The sequence below is a fragment of the Strongylocentrotus purpuratus genome, unplaced genomic scaffold (assembly GCF_000002235.5).
Source record: "Strongylocentrotus purpuratus isolate Spur 01 unplaced genomic scaffold, Spur_5.0 spur5_scaffold_7, whole genome shotgun sequence".
Classification (NCBI taxonomy): domain Eukaryota; kingdom Metazoa; phylum Echinodermata; class Echinoidea; order Camarodonta; family Strongylocentrotidae; genus Strongylocentrotus; species Strongylocentrotus purpuratus.
In genome coordinates this window covers 22,899,393-22,919,338 of record NW_022145613.1, presented here as the reverse complement: position 1 = coordinate 22,919,338, position 19,946 = coordinate 22,899,393, and positions in this window count along the sequence as shown.

The window sequence follows — 19,946 nt, the reverse complement described above, 5'->3', positions numbered from 1 at the left end:
ATGGATACGCTGGATGGGAACCGTTTGTCTCTCGAGTGTTGTGGAAAGAATGACCCCATTCACACTTGTGAAAAAAAGGTTTTAAGCCATATTGACCTACATTATTACCTTACATATATAAATGTGAATACAGCTTGTGCCAGGAAGTGCTCCACAAAAATTCATAACTTCCTTATTAGTTATCCGATTTTACTCAATTTTTTTTGCTCTGTTTCTTTTGACTTTTCTGCATCTATTCAAAGCAAATCATGTTTGGATTAGAATAAGCCTTCAACCTGTTTATTGTGGGAACCAGGGGCCCGTTTCATAAAACTTTTTATCTATAACAAATGCTTAATTTCTATGATAAATTTGCTCTCAGCCAATCAGATGCCTTGATTTCAGTAGCTTATAACAGTAGCTTCTAACTTGTTATTGATATCAAGTTTTTTTAAACAGGGCCCTGATTGCTCCTTTACTGAGCCTATGGTACGTGATAGATGTAATTCAGTGGTCAACAATGGGTTCATTTGAATACTCTTACTTGGGAATATAAAAGAAGTAGTAAGGTCTAAGTAAGTAAGTAGTAATCTCAAACTTATTAGCTGCAACAAATTATGAGCCATTATCCAAGCATGCTCATTAGGTCCTTCTGAATTAATTTCAAAGAAAAACTGCCACAAACTGATCTCAATCATTAACAGTTACTGGACGATACGGAGCAACAGTTTTACATTTTTTGACAGAAACAGGAGAGTGGGAACGCTACACCTGATTGTCAGAGGCAAGTATAATAATGGGAATGGCAGGGATTTTGCTCTCTGATGGTTTGGTGATCAGTTTGGGTCTCAAGGATGCTTTCTAAAGCGATCCCAAATTGAGCTGAGATTCCTTCTGCATCAAGCACCTCAAAGCAGGTACAATCGAATGTCTTTAAGTTCAAATTCAAAATGGATTTACATTCAACATGAGTGGCGATGAAGATACAGGACTCGCTGGAATCTGGAGCGGGGATCATAAAGCTCGGTTAGGGCAGCGGCCCTCGAGTCATCTATATAATTGGAGGAGGGTTATCGTGAATTGAAGAATGCGAGGAATACAGTTTACAGTCGTAGGACTGCATGGTAGTAACACAGCTTATTTACAGCCACATTCGAGCCTCAGAGACAAGATTCATTTTCTAAATTGCACTGAAGCTGGCATCTAGACAAGTATGCACCTATGAACAAAATTGAATAAGATGTGTAGTGCACAAACAGAAATTTTCCAAGAAATATATGTTCAAAAATGTAATTATCCTCTTTATTCTAACGCGATATTTGCCCGATGATTATTAAAAAGAACTTCAGCAATTTGAGTGCTGACGACGAGGGTAGGGCAACAGGTATAAATGCTAATGCATATATACATGATTGATGGCCAGATCTATTAATAGGTTTTGATTAGTGTCTTGAATAATAATTTGATCAACATTAATAACTGCACCCTCCCTACAGACTCATATAGTATTAAGATGTGAAGTGCAAAAGCATATATTTTCACAAATTTAAATACGCTCTTTATTTTGGCATGACATTTGCCAAATGAGAAAAGAACTTCTGCAATCTTTAGTGCTGTAGGGATACAGGTATACTGCTCCATGTCAGAGTGTATACTTCTGCATGAAACACAAGTCAATGCAGTTTAGAGTCTTGGTGTCAGTATGGGTATCACATTCTCGGGCGTAATTGATTTATGGGCAGCTCTACTATCCCATTGTCTACTGGAACCGAGTGTTCCCTAGATATTAAGCTTCTGTGAACAAGAGAATTAAGTAGTAAATGAATTAATAGGTTTTGATTGTCTAGAATAATATGATCAATGTTAATGTCTGCACCCTCTACAATTTGAGTGCTGATGATGGAGGTAGGGATACAGGTATAATGGTCCATGCCAGTGTGTATACTCATGCATGACACACGAGTCAACGCACAGTTTACAGACTTGGTGTCAGTATGGGTATCATATTCTCCTGCAAAAAGACCTGCATGTATGATTGATGGACAACTCAATTAAAAAGTTTATGGTCGTCTAGAACAACATGATCATCAGTGATGTCTGCCGCCCTCCTGATAGACAGAGGGTCGTTCATGCTTGATTTTGACGGCCAGAATCAGGCATCTGTTACGCGTTTAGTTTAAAACACGATTGCGTTCATGCTCACTTTTGTAGAATCACCGAAAAACGGCGATCACGATCGCCGATCGTAAACTCACAAAAAGATGCGTTTACAATTTGTAAACGCGTTTAAATGGGGTCAACGCACTGACCTCTAGTGGATCTCCGTAGCATGCGCACACAGGTTTGCGAATCCAGCTGAAGGCCACCCAAGGAGAATTGCCTGGAGAAGTGAGCATGAACAGTGCACCGTGGAACTGCGATTACGATGAGCGTTTACAATGAGCGTTACAAATCGCTCATTCTGCCTTCAAAATCAAGCATGAACGCGCCCAGAGTCAGATTGTTTTCCCCACTGGCCAATCCTTTCAAGCCCATACTAGTGGTCAATGTCAACAGAGAGAAAAGATACACATTAAAAATACTCTTTGATAATGATCAACATCAATGTCATTGTCTTCACCCTCTTGACAGATTCTTTTACACTGTCTAATTTTTACTCTGTCTATTTCTGTCAAACCCAGACTAGTGGCCAATGTCAAAGGAGAGAAAAGACACAGATTAAAAATCCTCCTTGCCTGGTGTCCTCATAGAGTATTTTCAATCTAAAATGTAGAGATTTCATAGGTTCACATCTACTGTGGATATTGTAGTAACAAAATTGGAGAAAATTAATTCAGGTTATCAAATGATAGCAATTCTTAATTTCAAATCAGTTTAATGTCTAACCATATTATATCTTATCAAACACTAAATGCATGCAATATACAGATAAGGTAACACAAATTGAGAAAATCAATTTAGCTTTTTATTAGATAGCAATTCTTAAAATTTTTAATCAGTTTTAAGTATCACATATTATATCTTATCAAGTCCTAAAGATATACAATCTACCTGTAAGATCATTGGACAGACTCTTTGTCATTATATGGAATATTCCAACTTGAAGTTTAATCTTCAAAAGCTTCCATGGTTATTTTTACTGCTGAATATTAAGGTTACGATTCATAGCACAAATTTATAACAACATTTTGTCTTTGTTCTTTGTTCATGGGATCTGTGTATGAGAAATATACCAACTATACTAAGAGTCAGAAGGGGATTATCAAACACTAAGTAAAGGTATATGGCACTGGTTTTTTTAAACTTATACCAAATTTGTCCACAAATGGGTCCAAAATGAAATTATGTTTACTCACTTCAAACATGTATTTTTAGGATCAGGACTAATCATTTTTTTGAGAAATGCAAATTCTGGACCTAAATCTATCTCCTTATTTATTAACCAGATATGAATACTTTGAGTTTTTACAATTTTATTGTGAACTATAGCATATCTAATAACTGTGATATAAAACTCATTTGCTATTAACTACACCTTTTAATATGTTGGGTCTTTAAGAATATGTTTCAGAGATTATTCATGCAAATTGTTGAGTTTCTATCTTGAAAAATACAGATTTTGTATCCCTTGAAAGTGAAAAATAGCTCTAAATTAGGGTTTTGACAATAACAAGTTTTTATTTCAATAGGTAAAATGCTTTTTTCTTAGGTCAAACTTATTTTATTATAACAACTGATGATATAAGGTAAATAACCAGTGCATTGCCTAATAATTTTCATATGGCACACCACTGATGTTTTGGACGTTACACACTGTTAACATTATAACTTTATTCAAGTTCATTGCTTTTCTTTAGGTATTATTGACCTCAGTTACATTAATTGTTTGCAGAAAAATACTTCTGTAACATTTATGGAAAAAAATTGTGCAGTTTTAATTAGTTTAGCACATACATGTATACCAAGTTTGTCTTCATCGACCACTCAATTTATGTAAGGTATATTATTCATTTCAAGAATGTGTACCGGTAGTTAAAAATGCTTATGTGAGATAACAGAGTGAAATATGAAGCTAATAGCAATTGTAGTCATCAAAACTCCTTAGATAATACACTTAGAAACATACTCTTTATTGCATGTTATGAACAACAGTGTGAAATGTATACTATGGTTTGTTTCGGATGTTACACGATGTTAACATTTCAATGAGATCATCAATTTCTACAAACTTAGATGTTTAATCAGCTTGCTAATGTTCTTTGCCTTCAACTATATAGTGTGTCATTCAATAATATCCTAACACATACATGTATGTAAGCACTGAAACATTGACAAATCTTTAAACAAAATAAAACTATAAAAAAGTACCCCCAGTCATGTAAGTATGGTAATAAGAAATAAGTGAATCCTAATGTATGTACATCTCGAGAATGAGACATTTTTTATGTATTTTAAAATTGTGTATTTTTTAGGTTATAATACTACTGTAGTAACAATCATCCTTTACCACTATTTGTATTAGGAGGCTGTTTCAAATGACAATATGTTTTAATGCTCTTAAATAAGTATTTATTTATTTATTTAATTGATGACCAATTGATGAATGGATGGATTGATTGGTTGGTCGGCTGGTTGGTTGATAGATCTTAACTCTTGCTGTGCCTATATTACAGGTGACAAACAATATACAGTGTAGGTTAAACATGTACCGTATTTGCCGGCGATAAGGCCGCAGCGCCGCTCCCCCAACTTTGACATTTCGTAGAGGAAAAAAAAAAAAAACGGACAGCCCATTTATATTTCACACTAGTGTAGGGTTGTGGTTCTAACAGATAATTCCTAGCAATCTTAACACAGAGGCAGCCCAGCGGACATGTTGTAGGATTGATAACTACTAGCTAACTGACCAGGTTTTAATGTGTAAAATCATTACAGCATTCTATGTAGCATTCCACATACATTCCATGCAAAGTAGAATAAATCAATAAATTTTCATATAGTCCCATACAAGTATAAATCAACATCACAAAGTATTCTTGAATATTCAAACATAAACAAAGGGTATATATTGAATATTCATAGTATATGTAATTTATACAACATAAGCTTGACTACATCAGGTGAACATTGAAACCGATGAGAGAGAGAGATAGACAGATGAAAGGATGGTGGATGAAAAGGGTGAATGTGAATGAGGGATGACCTATTAATATAAAAGGGATGAATCATGGATATGAAGGGGAGTTTCAGAAGTTCAAAATAAATCCCTACACTAGCTTATACATTTTGTATGTATGCATACATTTGAGGAAGATACTACATGTATATGTTTAGGATCATTAAATAAGGTATTACTGGTAATGCCCTTTTCTTTTATACATGTATGTACTTTCTACACAGATTAGTTACGTGTACTGAGTGCCCTTTTAAAAGGTATTTTTAAATGAAAATCCATATTTCCCATAAATTTTTAGAAAAACATTTTAATTTGCTTGATTTTATCAACTTTATATACCTGTATCATATCCGTGTCATGTACATGTACACTGGGTATTGCTTAAAGGTATTACAAAGTTTTGGTATGGGGTCATGAATTTGGTTCAAATTAACATATTGGAAGCATATGCGTTTCTACAATATTCATTCATCGTTGTCCCGGTTGAAATCGAGTCTAAAGTTATGAAATTATAAATAATAAACTCTTTATGTTGTATAGCTCCCTCTCAAGGTCAAGATATTAATTTAGCTATGAAACAATGCTTCTTGACTAAAATCGACCAATTAGCTATTCCCGTTTGGAAATTATATATCACAACTACATATTCTGAGATTTTCATGGTCGCAGCTACCATTGTACGGCCGTAGGCGCTATTTGAAGTTTTGATCAAAATTTACCGGGAGCACCAGTAAATTTTTATATTTAAGTTTTCTCGAAAACAGAAGAGTTTTAGGGGTTAATTTTTTTAGTGCTTATAATACATCCACAGGGGCATCTAAATATAACAAAATTGTAAAGATTCACTATCCACCCAATTTTCAAAATTCCCAAAACTTTGTATTACCTTTAAGTGGGTGATTTTGAGCTTTTGTAACCTACCAAATAGTTTAGATTGACCATACAATCTTTGGTTATATGACATAATTTGGAACAACCTCTGTAAAAATGAAAATGTGATGATTTGCAAACACACAGCAATGTAAATAGCAAGAGGAGAGGTTGGAAAATTGAAATTTGCTATTCTCACATCTATCTTTGCCCCTCATTTGAACTAGTTAAAGTATGAAAATGTCTGTTAACAGTTTAATGTAACATCCGAAACGTGCTACAGCATAACAGAAAGTGCTGTTAAAATGGCTGAATAATTTTTATGAGTCACTTTTATTGAGATTGTTTCTGATAAATCACAATTAAGGATATACTAAAGCAGCCAGGAATGCCTTGCACCACAAAGTGTGGCTTCAATATTTATGTTTTATAAGTCAATTTTGCAGAAAATTTAGATATTTCACAGAAAATTTGATTTTTTGCATCATATTTCTTCATATTTTTATATTTAGATCTAAATGAAATTATCAAAATAGCGTTTTTAACAGGAGCGTGCATTGTGAAATCGTAACTTGCACATATGATACAAAATTAGTTGAAATTTGCAAACTATGTGTTAACAATCAAATAGTGTAACGTCCAAAACACCCTTCTTGAGTTTACACAAAATTATTGGATTTGAAAGACCTGATTTGTGTTTTGACTTGTGTTAAGACTTATAATAACTTATTTCATGATGATTTATTCACTCCAGATACCCTCAAATATGGATTATCATCATTTATGTGGTATTTTTTGTTTCGGACGTTACATTTGTTTCGGACGTTACAACTGTTAAAGGAAAATTGGTTTTAACTATAAAATAGTATTGTAATGATGTATTGCAAATTTCTTTTTTTTGGTGGGTAGTCGCCATGAAATGTTTAAAAAATGTTACGAAAGATAGGTCCTGCAGTTCATATATTTTCTGCTACTTCAAATTAAAAAGTTGTTTCGGACGTTACAAAATTGTTTACGGAAAATGAGACAACTTTTTCAAATTTTGAATATATTTATAATATAAGAGCTACTACAATTAAATTATATTTTCTTTTAATTTAATGACTTGGAGTAACTAATAAGCTTATTCAAACCATAAACAATCTCATTAAATGATTGTTCTAGTGGGTTAAATGAGGGCCTACATTGTTTACGGAAAATGTAACGTCCGAAACACCATTTTCAATTGCACTGTTCTATCAAAATACAGGAGTTAATTCAGATTATTGTTAACTTTCTTTAAGATCCATCCATGCTCATTAATCATCAATAGAAAAGAAACATATTGCTTGTGGGTAAATATTTTTTTCGGCTCCAACCAAAAACGTATGTCAATTTTGTTACAAAATTCCGTAAACAATTGGCTGTTCAGGGATACCTCATGCACATAAAGCAACGCTGAAATTTTTTCGTTAAGCTATGGGAGGTTAACCTAGGTCCATGCTACAAGAAAAAGTTGTAACTGATTTCTAATTCTTTATCTTTGTAAAGTTTCAGGCTGTCAAAGGGTCATTAAGCTATTTGGTCATAGTTTAAAAAAACCAGTGCCATATTAGAGTTAACACCATTCTGGCTCTAAATGGGGAGATCGGAGTTGGTCTAGCAGCACGTTCACCTGCTGAGTCCGTCTCTGTCTTGCCTACAAAACGGCTCAGTAGAAAAACTGATTCAAGTCTATCAGATGGTGACTTTGAAAATCATATCTGAAAAAACCCAATTACACACCGCTCTCCACAGCTGGAATGTACAGTGTCAAGACATAACAAAAAAAGTGCAATTTCTAAGTCTTTTTAAAACAAATCAAGCTAATGGTATAAGGTAGAATTTCAAGGAGGATACACAAGAAGGAACTTAAAAGGATAAGGAACTACATTGTATATCACACCAGACAGTGACAGAGATATCTAGGAGATCTCTTTCTTTGGTCCTTGATAAGCACATACAGGAGATATCAAAAACAGACAGCTGCAAAGTATTTTGATGCATCATATGTCTAGCATCATGCAGCACATCTCGGCTAGAATTGTGACCTGTTTTCCTAATCAGGGTAAGAAGGTTGAAATAAATGTGTTTACAGATAACTTGAGCCACATGCATGCCCACTTCAGATACATTCCATCTGGACCAAAACAACAACAAAGATGGGTAGAGGTGCTAAGGGCAATTTCACCCTAAAATTCCACTAAAAACCGCCTTTACATTAAATAGAGAGCCATTGTTATTAATTTTGCCAATGGTTTTAGTTGATGAAAACCCTCTCATAAAAGTAGCTTTAAAATAACAATGTGATATTCAATTTTTACCCTTATCTAAGCAACATATTTCTGTTCTAAAACTAGACTGCATATATATACTGGTTCATGATCTTTGATTATGATATACTGTAAAACTCTGCAGAACTCGGCTAACAAGCCTCATCGTCTCCTCAACACCAGAAGTTAAAGTATATGAGGTCTTTTCGGCTTCTATCAGACATTATAATAACCTTTTCTGCTACAAACTACCTCACAATATGTGCTGACACCACCTCACAAGGGCGATTAAGATATTTTTACTGCATTTTACCTCCAACACACCTTCAATTGTCATTGCATATTCTCAACCGGTAAAAAAATGTCGCTTCTGACATAGCATACTTCGGAATATCAAAATGCAAAAAATGTCTCTTCCACTACGGATCATCTCGAATTGAATTTCAAAGAGTGAGGAAAGGGAGCCTCTGTAATCATTTTCTCCTTGAGAATCTAGAACACAAATTTGCAGGTGAGCAGAAACATATCTGTAGATGGGCAGAGACATTTTTTATTCAATTTGCAAGCATGAAACAGTCTGCGATTCACATCATGATAGACATGAAGATGATGAATTCAGATGTTTCATATTAGGCGGTGCTGACAGTTTACAGGTGAGTACGTTGCCGCATATTTCAAAGAGTGCTATATTGATGTTGTCTCCTTGCCATAGGAGAAGTGGAAATGTTTATCATCAACCTGATGAATTGAAATTGCACAGGTATGTTAGGACCTAGGAGCTTGCCTGGATGCAGAACAAGAGCCAATGCCATCATTTCACCTATGACCTTGCAATGTTTGATATTTTACTTAATACCCTCAGAACCATTCTATGATGAATTCAATCACAAGTTATTTCAAGAAAAATACAATGATCATGTGTATGTTACATGAGATATAATCACGTAATTGGACAGTAGTAGGCGGTATCAGAAAATCCTACAACAAACCATGAAAATTCTCCCTTATCACAGGATTTTCCGCAGGAAATTTTTGTCTGTCATCTACGTAAGTGAATGATCTAGATAGCCATTATCTAGCTAATTCAAGATGGATCGGGAAAATTGTGTCTGACACTGCTTAGTACGACCATGAATCAACAAGATCCTTCTGCATCAAATTCAAAACTAATTAAACGGCTTATCATCGATCTTAGAAGGACCACCTAAAACCACGTGCATACTTTCACCTGCCAGGCCTATTAAAAGACAAATTTGAGGACTTCTGTATTTGACTGTTTCCTTCAGTAATTAGTGCATAATACTTTAGGTACTAATTCAGTCAAGAGAAGAAAAAAATATACTTACAATTATGGTTGTGGAGTCAGGTCAATGTTATTCCATTCACAGTATACCAGCACAATGTAGAAAGCACTGAAAAGAGAAACAAAAATATGGAATGGTGCCATAAAAGTCATATGACACAGTACACAAAGATACAATTGTTTGTTCATTAAAAAAAAAAAATTGATTCATTTTCAACTGAAATTTTAATCACCAGTTAAGCAGACACACAGTGATTGTATGTAAAGGGTTACTATTGGTGTTGTGTGTAAAACCGAATGTAAAAATATATTTTTCTGTTCCTGTGAGCTTTTTTGCATTTTATAAGTACTGGTGCAGTGTATGATTTTCTCACAGTGATGTTTAGGTATTATATTGTTAAAGCCCTCACTGCTCCTGTTTATTTTTTTTTTAATGATGCAACCCATAGAATTGTCATGGTATTGTGTGCAAAATTGGTTTGCCTGACATGTCAAAAATTGAAGGAACGAGAATTCACCTTTATTTTACAAATGCTACTACATAATATTGAAAGGATCAAATTGTGATAATCTCACCACAAATACCTACAGAGAACACAAAAGCCCCATTAAGCCTTAAAGCATTTACCAATTTGATACATTTATTAAAAAGCCACAAATTAAATCAAATTTGTCCAGGATATACATGATTATCCCTCTCATAATAACATAATAATGTTCACTTTATACGATGTTCATTTCTGACGTGTATCATAAACTGAACTCATGTGTCACAAATCCCTTTCATTTTCATTACAACATTCTGATACTTTCATAAGGAGCATTATTGCTAACGTAAACAGTGCACTGACTTTATACAAACATTTCATTTCAACATATTATTATTTCTGAACAGTGTAGTGTGCTTCTAATCAAATCTTCCCTGCGAAAAATCAATTCATGGCATTTTCATTTTAGCTTAGGTAAATATTTTGGGAAGAAAAACAAGCTTACATCACAGGGGGCTTGATGAAATTTGGGGGAAAATAATAATGTATACATGGCTACAACATGCAGGAGATCTGCTTCCTTCATATAGACTTTCTACAGCCACTATTGCCATTATCTTTATTTATCAAAAATGACGTTGGATAAATTGGAATATTATTGGAAATCTTCTATTCGTTTTGGTCACATCAAATTGAAGTAGGATTGTTTTCTTTCAGCCCACATAATAAGACTCCAATAATGTTGTTTCTGTTTATCTAGGCTCACTGGCTGGCTGGCTGGCTGACTGGCTCCACAGCTCATAACATATTGTCTCCAAGGAGCAATAAGGGCATCAATTCTATATGAAAGGCATGGGTATTATGCCCTTACTGCTCTCACAAGATTGTGTTCAGAAATACAGTACTGTGCATGTATTTCTAAACATATTCTATCAAAATTGCTGCACTAGTTAGTTTGTTTTGTATGCTTTTTTTTTGGGGGTGGGGTGAAGTTCTATCACCAAATCAATTGTTCACCTCACTTTACTCCCTTCTTTTTTGTATCTAGATAATCTTAAAGATGTCCCCAAGATGGATGACTTTTTTAGCAAGGCATACTGGAGTGCACACGCAACCCACATTGGCTTATTTTGTCATCAACAACAAAAACGATCAAGTCCCATTGTGCAGTTTCTTTATTGAACTTATAGGCAATGATTCTGTAGTATCTTCATTGTTTTCAGAGGATGCAACACTGAAGTGAAAAACAAAAAATGTCATCTTTGAAGAAGAAAGTTTCAACCATCTCTCCCCTTCTAGGTATTTTCTTAAATTGTCTTTTTGAATCCCAAATGATCGATCCTTATCAAATCAACTCTGAAAATGAATATAAATACTAAAGGTTAACTCCAAATTAGCCAAAAGGTTAGCTCCACCAAAATCTACGTTCCCCATCGGGTATAATGCTTGCGCTGTATTGTGCCAATACTGCAAAAATACCGCCAGGGAAGATGAAATTGATCGATTCGGAATTGACATTTGGGGGTATGAATTTGAATGTTGATGAATACTGAAGAATGCTTTGAAAATGGCCCGGTTTTTTTTAACTCAGACAAAGGGGAGGCAGATTTCCTTCATTTCTCTCAAATTTCCTGCACAAACTGCTACTGGCAGCTCTTCTCTTTGTATTTATTTTCCATGCCTTGCCATTTGGTGTGCTTTTGTTTCACTTTCTTTTAATATTAGCCTCCTTTTAGAGCTTTCTCTCTCAAACTGTAGGATGCAACAAGCTCTCTTACTCACTTGCCAAATGACGGAAAGCCATGTAAGATAATGGGCAACCAAAATAATATTAAATAAGATATGAGCAAGCATCATTATTGAAGGAAATATACTATCTAAAGATCCTAATGATGAGAGCAAACACTGGCAAGAACAGCCTGCCATATTTAAGTCCAACTTAAAGTCGATCTTAGTCTTTGTGAAACACTCCCCAGGGTTGAGAGAAACAAGAGTGAGTAAGATAACTTGTTCAAGGATGTAGGCACCAGGTAATGAATGAACCAAAGACCTGTTGATTGAGAGTCAAGAGCAGTCACCAATATTCCAATTAACTTTTATATGAATATCAGTGTTGTAATCCTTACCAGGGCATCAGGATTACATTCACACTTTTTGTTGTTCTACATGTATGTACATTTTTCAATTCTTATCAACTTCATAACATGTGCAGAAATAATCAAATTTAAAATGTGGATATAATGATCTCATTATGAACCAATATTCTTCCTATGAAATGTATCAAGTGTCTATCCTTTAAAGCCCTGGTTAGAAGTTATCCGTTACACTCTTTCCTTCCTTTTTCCTAGCTACATCCTGTGATATGATATCATTTTATATCTACATGTATGTTCAACAAATGACCTATATCATATGCCCATGAGTATTGCTACCGCAGATTGTAATGCGGCTTCACATACATCTAATAAATACAACAAGTTGTTCATATTTGAGTTCTACAAAATCCAGCCTCAAGATCGAAGACTCTTATTATAAATCATAATTAGTGTACAACACTTTACATGGTGGCAGCGGTGCCAGGACTTTGCTAGACCATTTTGAGTGCAGGTGGAGCCCGGATTTGGATTTTATGGACAATTTAAGCACCGTTTACCGGCCAGGCCTAGGTTGGGATTTCGTTTACGCGCATCGACCCCCTGTGCTAATTTGGCTCGTGTGTATATGCGGTATGGAACTGACTAGCACGTACGAAAAATTACGCGCGCTAAGCCGCGGAGGAATTTTGAACGGAACAGTGTGAGTCGATTGTTTACATTGTGAATGACGGAAACTTCGCGATTTGAGCAAGTTAGTTTTCCTCTACAACGATTTTGGACTGATATTCCGCTGAGATGAATTTTGAACTGAGAAAGGTGAAGCTCTGAACAGGTCAGCGATATATTTGAGGGACGTTTGAGTACTGCAGAACACGACACTGATTATTTGGTGAGTCGCAAATATGAGATTTTAAACCCGATACGAACTGAGACCGAGTGAGCCTACCGTCCGATAGCACAGCACAGCACTGATCGAGAAGTGATTATTTGCCCTACATTCAGGACCAGCTTGATGCGGAGGCAGAACCAGAGCCTAGAGGCTCGCCAGGAGCAGAGCCTAGAGGCTCGTCAGGAGCAGAGCCTAGAGGCTCGACCGGGAACAGTACAGTACAGCTAGGGCGCTATACTCCCAGCCCTGCATTTTGGTTTGGAACTGAGCCACACGGACTCGGAGCTCATCGGGAGGATCGACGACGTCGCTGGAGCTGGACACCTCGATCGACACCTACATACTATAGACCTATATGAGAGTGAAACCTGGGAATACAGATCTCCGTGGAATAAGATATGAACTTGAACTGAGAGACACTAGATTTTAATCAAGATTCAACATTTTGAAATAATGGACGCTTTGCTGAATTCATTATTTGCACATGTTTGAATAGAATAGTTGAATCACCAACCTGACCAGGAGATAATGTGAGTAAATCCATGGATAGTATTGAAGGACCGGCTTATATTTAATAGAGACATGGAAGAGTTGGACTGGCAAAGGAATAAATTGCTTTGGAATTGTATTATTGATGATGTTTGTTGCGATGCAGTATAACGAATGCCATAGATATTTTGTCTCATTGCAGTATTGATAACACAGGATAGGGTGTGAATTTTAATGTAACCCTACTCCTATTTGTATATTAGGATAAGGCACACTATATGACCTTACTCCTTTATGTATAAGGCTGAATATGACTAGTAGTAGTTTTTTTTATGTGACTTAGACTTCTAGGCTATATTAGATTTTATTGGCTGTTACAAAGTCACACACACAAACAACATGGGAGAGATGACAGGAATCAACCCTCCCTGCATGGATTGGGCATCCAAAGATTTGCCGACTGAATTTAGAAATTTTCAATACTATTGTGAGTTGATATTTTCAGGGCCGCTTAACAAGAAGTCTGACCAAGAGAAATGTACATACATCCTGTTGTGGCTGGGTCAAGAGGGTATCAGGATTCACAAATCCTGGGAAAAGGACTTCAAGACCCCAGCTGAGGTCTTCGAAGCTTTCATAAAACATTTCGAACCAAAGACCAATTTCCGTCTGGCAAGATTTCAGCTGCAGAAATTGGCACAGGAACCAGCCGAAGCCATAGACGACTTCATGGCCAGATGCAAAATACAAGCACAAAAATGCAAGTTTGCGGACATTGAACTTGAAGGTCGCCTCATAGAACAGATCGTCATTGGCACCTCAAGCAAGAAGGTACAGCAAACATTGTTGGCCAAGGATGAGAAACTGACGTTAAATACAGCTTTGGACATCGCCAGAACCCAGGAGGCAACTGAGGCGGATATGAGACTCCTTCATGGTCAAGCCGTCAACGTTGATATGACGAAGCAACATATCCAAAGGAAGAAACAGTGCTCATTCTGTGGACTGAACCATCCACCGAGGAAGTGCCCTGCTTATGGCACCAAATGCAGAAACTGTGATAAAATGAATCACTGGGAGAAATGCTGCCGACTGAAGAAACAGGAACAAGAATCTAAACAGCAGTGGCAAAGGAAACAAGAAGCTACAAAGACATATCCGAAAAGGTCGCAAGCACAGAGATCAAAGAGACTCCATGAGATGAAAGAAGAGGAAGAAACAGAAGAAACTGACGACATGCGGTTTGAGACCATCTGTGTAGACCAGATCAGAAAGAACGAAGCCTTCGCTGTGATCGGAGTTGAGATCGGAAGAGGACCAGCAACCCTAAAAGCCAAAGTTGACACAGGATCTGAAGGGAACATTCTTCCATTACGCATTTATCAGAAGATGTACCCTGATCGCGTGGACTCTAATGGGGAACCTATCACAGGAAAGCTAAGAAAGTCACCGATAACGATAACAGGCTATGGTGAAAAGAGTGTTATTCCACAAGTAGGCCTACATACGCTGAGCTGTAACCACCAGGACAGACAAGCAAATGGAGAATTCTTTGTGGTGAAGACTCAAAGACCGGCCATCCTTGGACTTGAGTTGTGCCTGGATCTAGGATTAGTAGTCTTGAATTGCAGTCTGATGGAGAGCCATGATAGTCCCATCAAAGATAGAGAGCATTTGAAGACTTTGTATCCCGATAGATTTGATGGAATCGGAAAATTTGATGGGAAATACCACATCGTGATCGACAAAGATGCGGCTCCTGTGATACATGCAGTTCGACGATGCCCAATAGGCATAAAGGATGACATCAAGAAAGAACTTGATGAGATGGAGAGTCTTGAAGTGATAGAAAGTGTCACTAAGCCAACAGACTGGGTATCAAGCTTGGCATACACCCAGAAGCCCAATGGAAGATGGAGAATTTGCCTTGACCCAAAAGACTTAAATAAGGCAATCAAGAGAAGCCATATGCCGATGCCAACCATTGAAGAAGTCCGACACCAGTTTGAAGGAGCAACAGTGTTCAGTACCCTGGATGCCAGACATGGATATTGGGCTATACAGCTAGATGAAGAATCAAGCCATTTGACGACCTTCAATAGTCCCTTTGGTCGTTACCGTTTCAAAAGACTACCTTTTGGCTTGTGTGTTTCTCAGGACGTGTTCCAGCAACGAATGAATCAAATACTAGAGAAATGTCCTGGAGTCATAGGAATGGCCGATGACATAGCAGTCGTAGGAAAGACGGCAGTGGAACATGACGCCAACTTACACAATCTGATGCGCGTCGCAAAGGAGCATGGACTCGTCCTGAACTGGAACAAATGCCACATCAAGCAAGACCGAGTGAGATTCTATGGCCTTGTCTTCAGCAAAGATGGCGTGCAACCAGACCCACAGAAGACAGCAGCCATATCAGCCCTGAACGCACCACAGAACGTGACAGAACTCCGAGAGTTCCTAGGCATTGTGACCTACATGTCACCATTCATTCCAAGACTTGCCTCACTGACTGCACCACTTCGGGAACTTGTGAAGAAAGATGTGATATATAGCTGGACTGAATCACATCAGAAGGTGTTTGAGACCATCAAAGATATGATCTGCAAGGAGACCACACTTGCTTACTTTGATCCAAAGAAACCTGTTGTCCTAGAAGTAGATGCATCGATGAAAGGCGTTGGAGCAGCCCTCACACAGGAAGGGAGACCAATAGCGTTTGCCTCAAAGTCCCTCACAGACACCGAGCAGCGATACGCTAACATTGAGAGAGAGATGCTAGCAGTTGTCTACGCATGTGAAAAGTTTCACACGTTCGTCTTCGGCAGAAGTTTCACTATCCTCTCAGATCACAAACCACTAGAGATGATCACTCTCAAGAACCTTGGAGCTGCACCCCCAAGACTACAAAGACTACTGCTCAGACTCCAAGGGTATGACATGACAGTGAAATATAAACCTGGAAAGGAGATGCTTCTGTCTGATGCCATGTCAAGACTCAATCCTCTGCCTCCTGAGTCTCCTGAAATGCACATGAAAGTTGACTTTGTAATGTTCTCAGACAAGAAGCTACTGGAGATCCGCACCGCAACATCAAAGGACTGTGAACTTTGCATCCTGAGAGATGTAATCCTAGAGGGATGGCCAGAAGAAAGGCGTAAACTTGACAAAAGCCTGATCAAATACTGGCCATACAGGGACGAGATGTCCATTGAAGACGGGATTATCCTGAAAGGTTCAAGAATTGTCATCCCCAAATGCCTGACAAAGGAATACCTGAACAAGCTACATGAGGGACATCAAGGCATCATCAAATGCCAACTGAGAGCAAAGAGCTGTATCTTCTGGAATGGCATAAATCAGGAGATCGAGATGATGGTACGGAAATGTTCTGTATGTCAAGAATATGGGAACTCCCTGCCATCAGAGACTCTGCAGCCACATGAAATTCCTGTCAGACCTTGGCAATTTGTCACAACTGACCTCTTCACACTTGATGGAAGAGAGTACCTTCTTGTTGCTGACGTATACTCAAAGTATCCAATTGTAAAGCAGTTACCACAGCAAGCAACAAGTAGTGCTGTCATCAGACTGCTTAAGGAAATCTTCTCTGAACAAGGAACCCCCGAGAGACTAATGAGCGACAATGGACCTCAATACAATAGTGCCATATTCGTAGAGTTTGCCAGAGACTGGAATTTCCAACATGTAACCTCAAGCCCGAGATATCCACAATCCAATGGATTTATAGAGAGGCAAGTACAAACTGTCAAGAACACCATGAAGAAAGCTAAGAGAGATAACATAGGCTTCAACAAGGCATTGCAATGCCTGAGAGCCACTCCATTGGACAGCCATCTACCATCTCCAGCAGAGCTGTTACTGGGGAGGAAGATCCAAACCAACATACCGACCAGAATTCGGAACCAGTCACCCCAAAAGGATGACATCTACCAGAGACTGCAGACCAGGCAGGATGACCAGAAGAAATACTTTGACGACAAGCACGCTACCAACCTTCCCCCACTACACAAAGGACAAGAAGTCAGAATCCAAAATCAAGAGACTGGTAGATGGGACAGAGGAAAGATCACAAACAGGAGACCAGAACCAAGGTCATATGAAGTAGAGACATCATCAGGTTACACTCTACGACGAAATCGTAGGCACATCAAACCAACCCAAGAGAGGGACAGCATGGAACAAAACCGTCAACATGCTAGTGATAGACATAATGATGTACACGACCAGCAGAATGCACAAACAGAACAAACACAAAGCAAACCAGACACACCATCGAATCACCACCAACCATACACCACCAGATCAGGTCGTACTATTAAGAAACCAGAGAGATACGATATGTAAAATATTGATATGGTTGGAGATAATTCAAATAATTGTTGTTTTTTGCTTTCTTTAACAATGTTTACAAGGTCTTGAGTAGTTAGATTTAAAGAGACATATTGAATATGTCATGTTTTGTTTATTAATTAAGTTTATTGCATTATAAAGCAAGATGATAACTGAAGTCTGATCAAAACATTTTAGATAAATAAGCAAACAATTAGCATTCAAATTAAAAACAAATGTGATAGAATTTTCAAATTGTTTTTTGGTGAAAAAAAAAAAACAAACAAAGAAAGGGACGAAATTGTAAGTTCATATTAGCACAAGTTTAATTTCTTAAGCAAAGAATTTTAAAAAGATATTTTAAACAGTATGGATCTAAATATGAAATTAAGTTTTCATTGAGAAGAGGGATTGTGATATGATATCATTTTATATCTACATGTATGTCCAACAAATGACCTATATCATATGCCCATGAGTATTGCTACCGCAGATTGTAATGCGGCTTCACATACATCTAATAAATACAACAAGTTGTTCATATTTGAGTTCTACAAAATCCAGCCTCAAGATCGAAGACTCTTATTATAAATCATAATTAGTGTACAACACTTTACACATCCTGTCTTACATATTCAGGAAACGGGATCAAGTAAAGAACATGTCAGTATACTCATTAAACATTCAATGTGTTTCCACTGCAATGTGCATGGCAATGTGTTTCCTGCAGGATAGACTGCAGAAAATACCTGGATGAGTATTGTAGTTACGAATCTTACACAAAAATTAATAGCAAAAAAAGAAGAAAAAACAAAATAACTGCGGAGTATTTATTTCAGAGTCCAAATTCAAACAGACCAGTTAGAGGTTCTTGGAATGAAACTTTTTGATTAATTTTATTGACTGAATTAAACCTTAAACTGAATTGCCTGACATAGCATCAATAATGTACATGCAGTGTGGGTTTATTAACAAAGATGTAATCTTTAAATCAGTAGATTACTAGAGGCTCTTGACAGACAACTGTATGAGATGAGCTCCTCAAACATTCGTGCCATGGTCAATTTCATACGTTACTTCCAGGTCAATTTCATACATTACTTATTATTATCATTCTAATAGTTCCTTAAAATTGAACCTCACATGTGGAGTTCCTCAAGGCTCCATCTTAGGCCCGCTCTTATTTTTGATTTATGTAAATGATATAATAAAATCTTCAAATACTCTAACTTACATTCTTTTTGCTGACGATACAAATATACTTTACTCACACAAAAATATTGATACACTTGTTGATACTGTAAATCATGATTTGTGTAATATTTCAATATGGTTTAAATGTAATAAATTATCCTTAAATATAAGTAAAACTAATTTTATCCGTTTTAGAACTATTAACTCCCAGGACCAACCACAATGTAATTTGTTTATAGATGGTTTATCCCTGGTTGAAAAACAATCGACGAAATTTTTAGGAGTTATTATTGACTCAAATTTGTCTTGGAACGAACACATTCATAATATAAATATTTTGATATCCCGGAATATTGGTATTTTATATAAAATTAAATGTTTGATAAATGATAGATCTTTGTTTATTCTTTATAATACTTTAATTTTACCGTTTATAACATATTGTAATATTATATGGGCAAACTGTAGTAAAACTAAAATAAACTCAATATTTCTTTTGCAAAAGAGAGCAATTCGTATTTGTACACACTCTAACTATCTTGCAAATTCGAACCCGTTATTTAGTCAATTAAAAACATTAAAGGTTTATGATATACATACGCTCCAAACTGCCATTTTTATGTATAAGTACACTTCCAAAACTCTTCCAGCATCTTTTTTAAACTTTTATTTATTAAATGTAAACGTACACTCATATTTAACTCGACATGCTCATGATTACCATCTTAATAATCCCAAACTTAGTTTAGCCCTACGATCAATTAGACACCATGGACCAGATATTTGGAATAACTTACCAAACCATATTAAAACTAGGA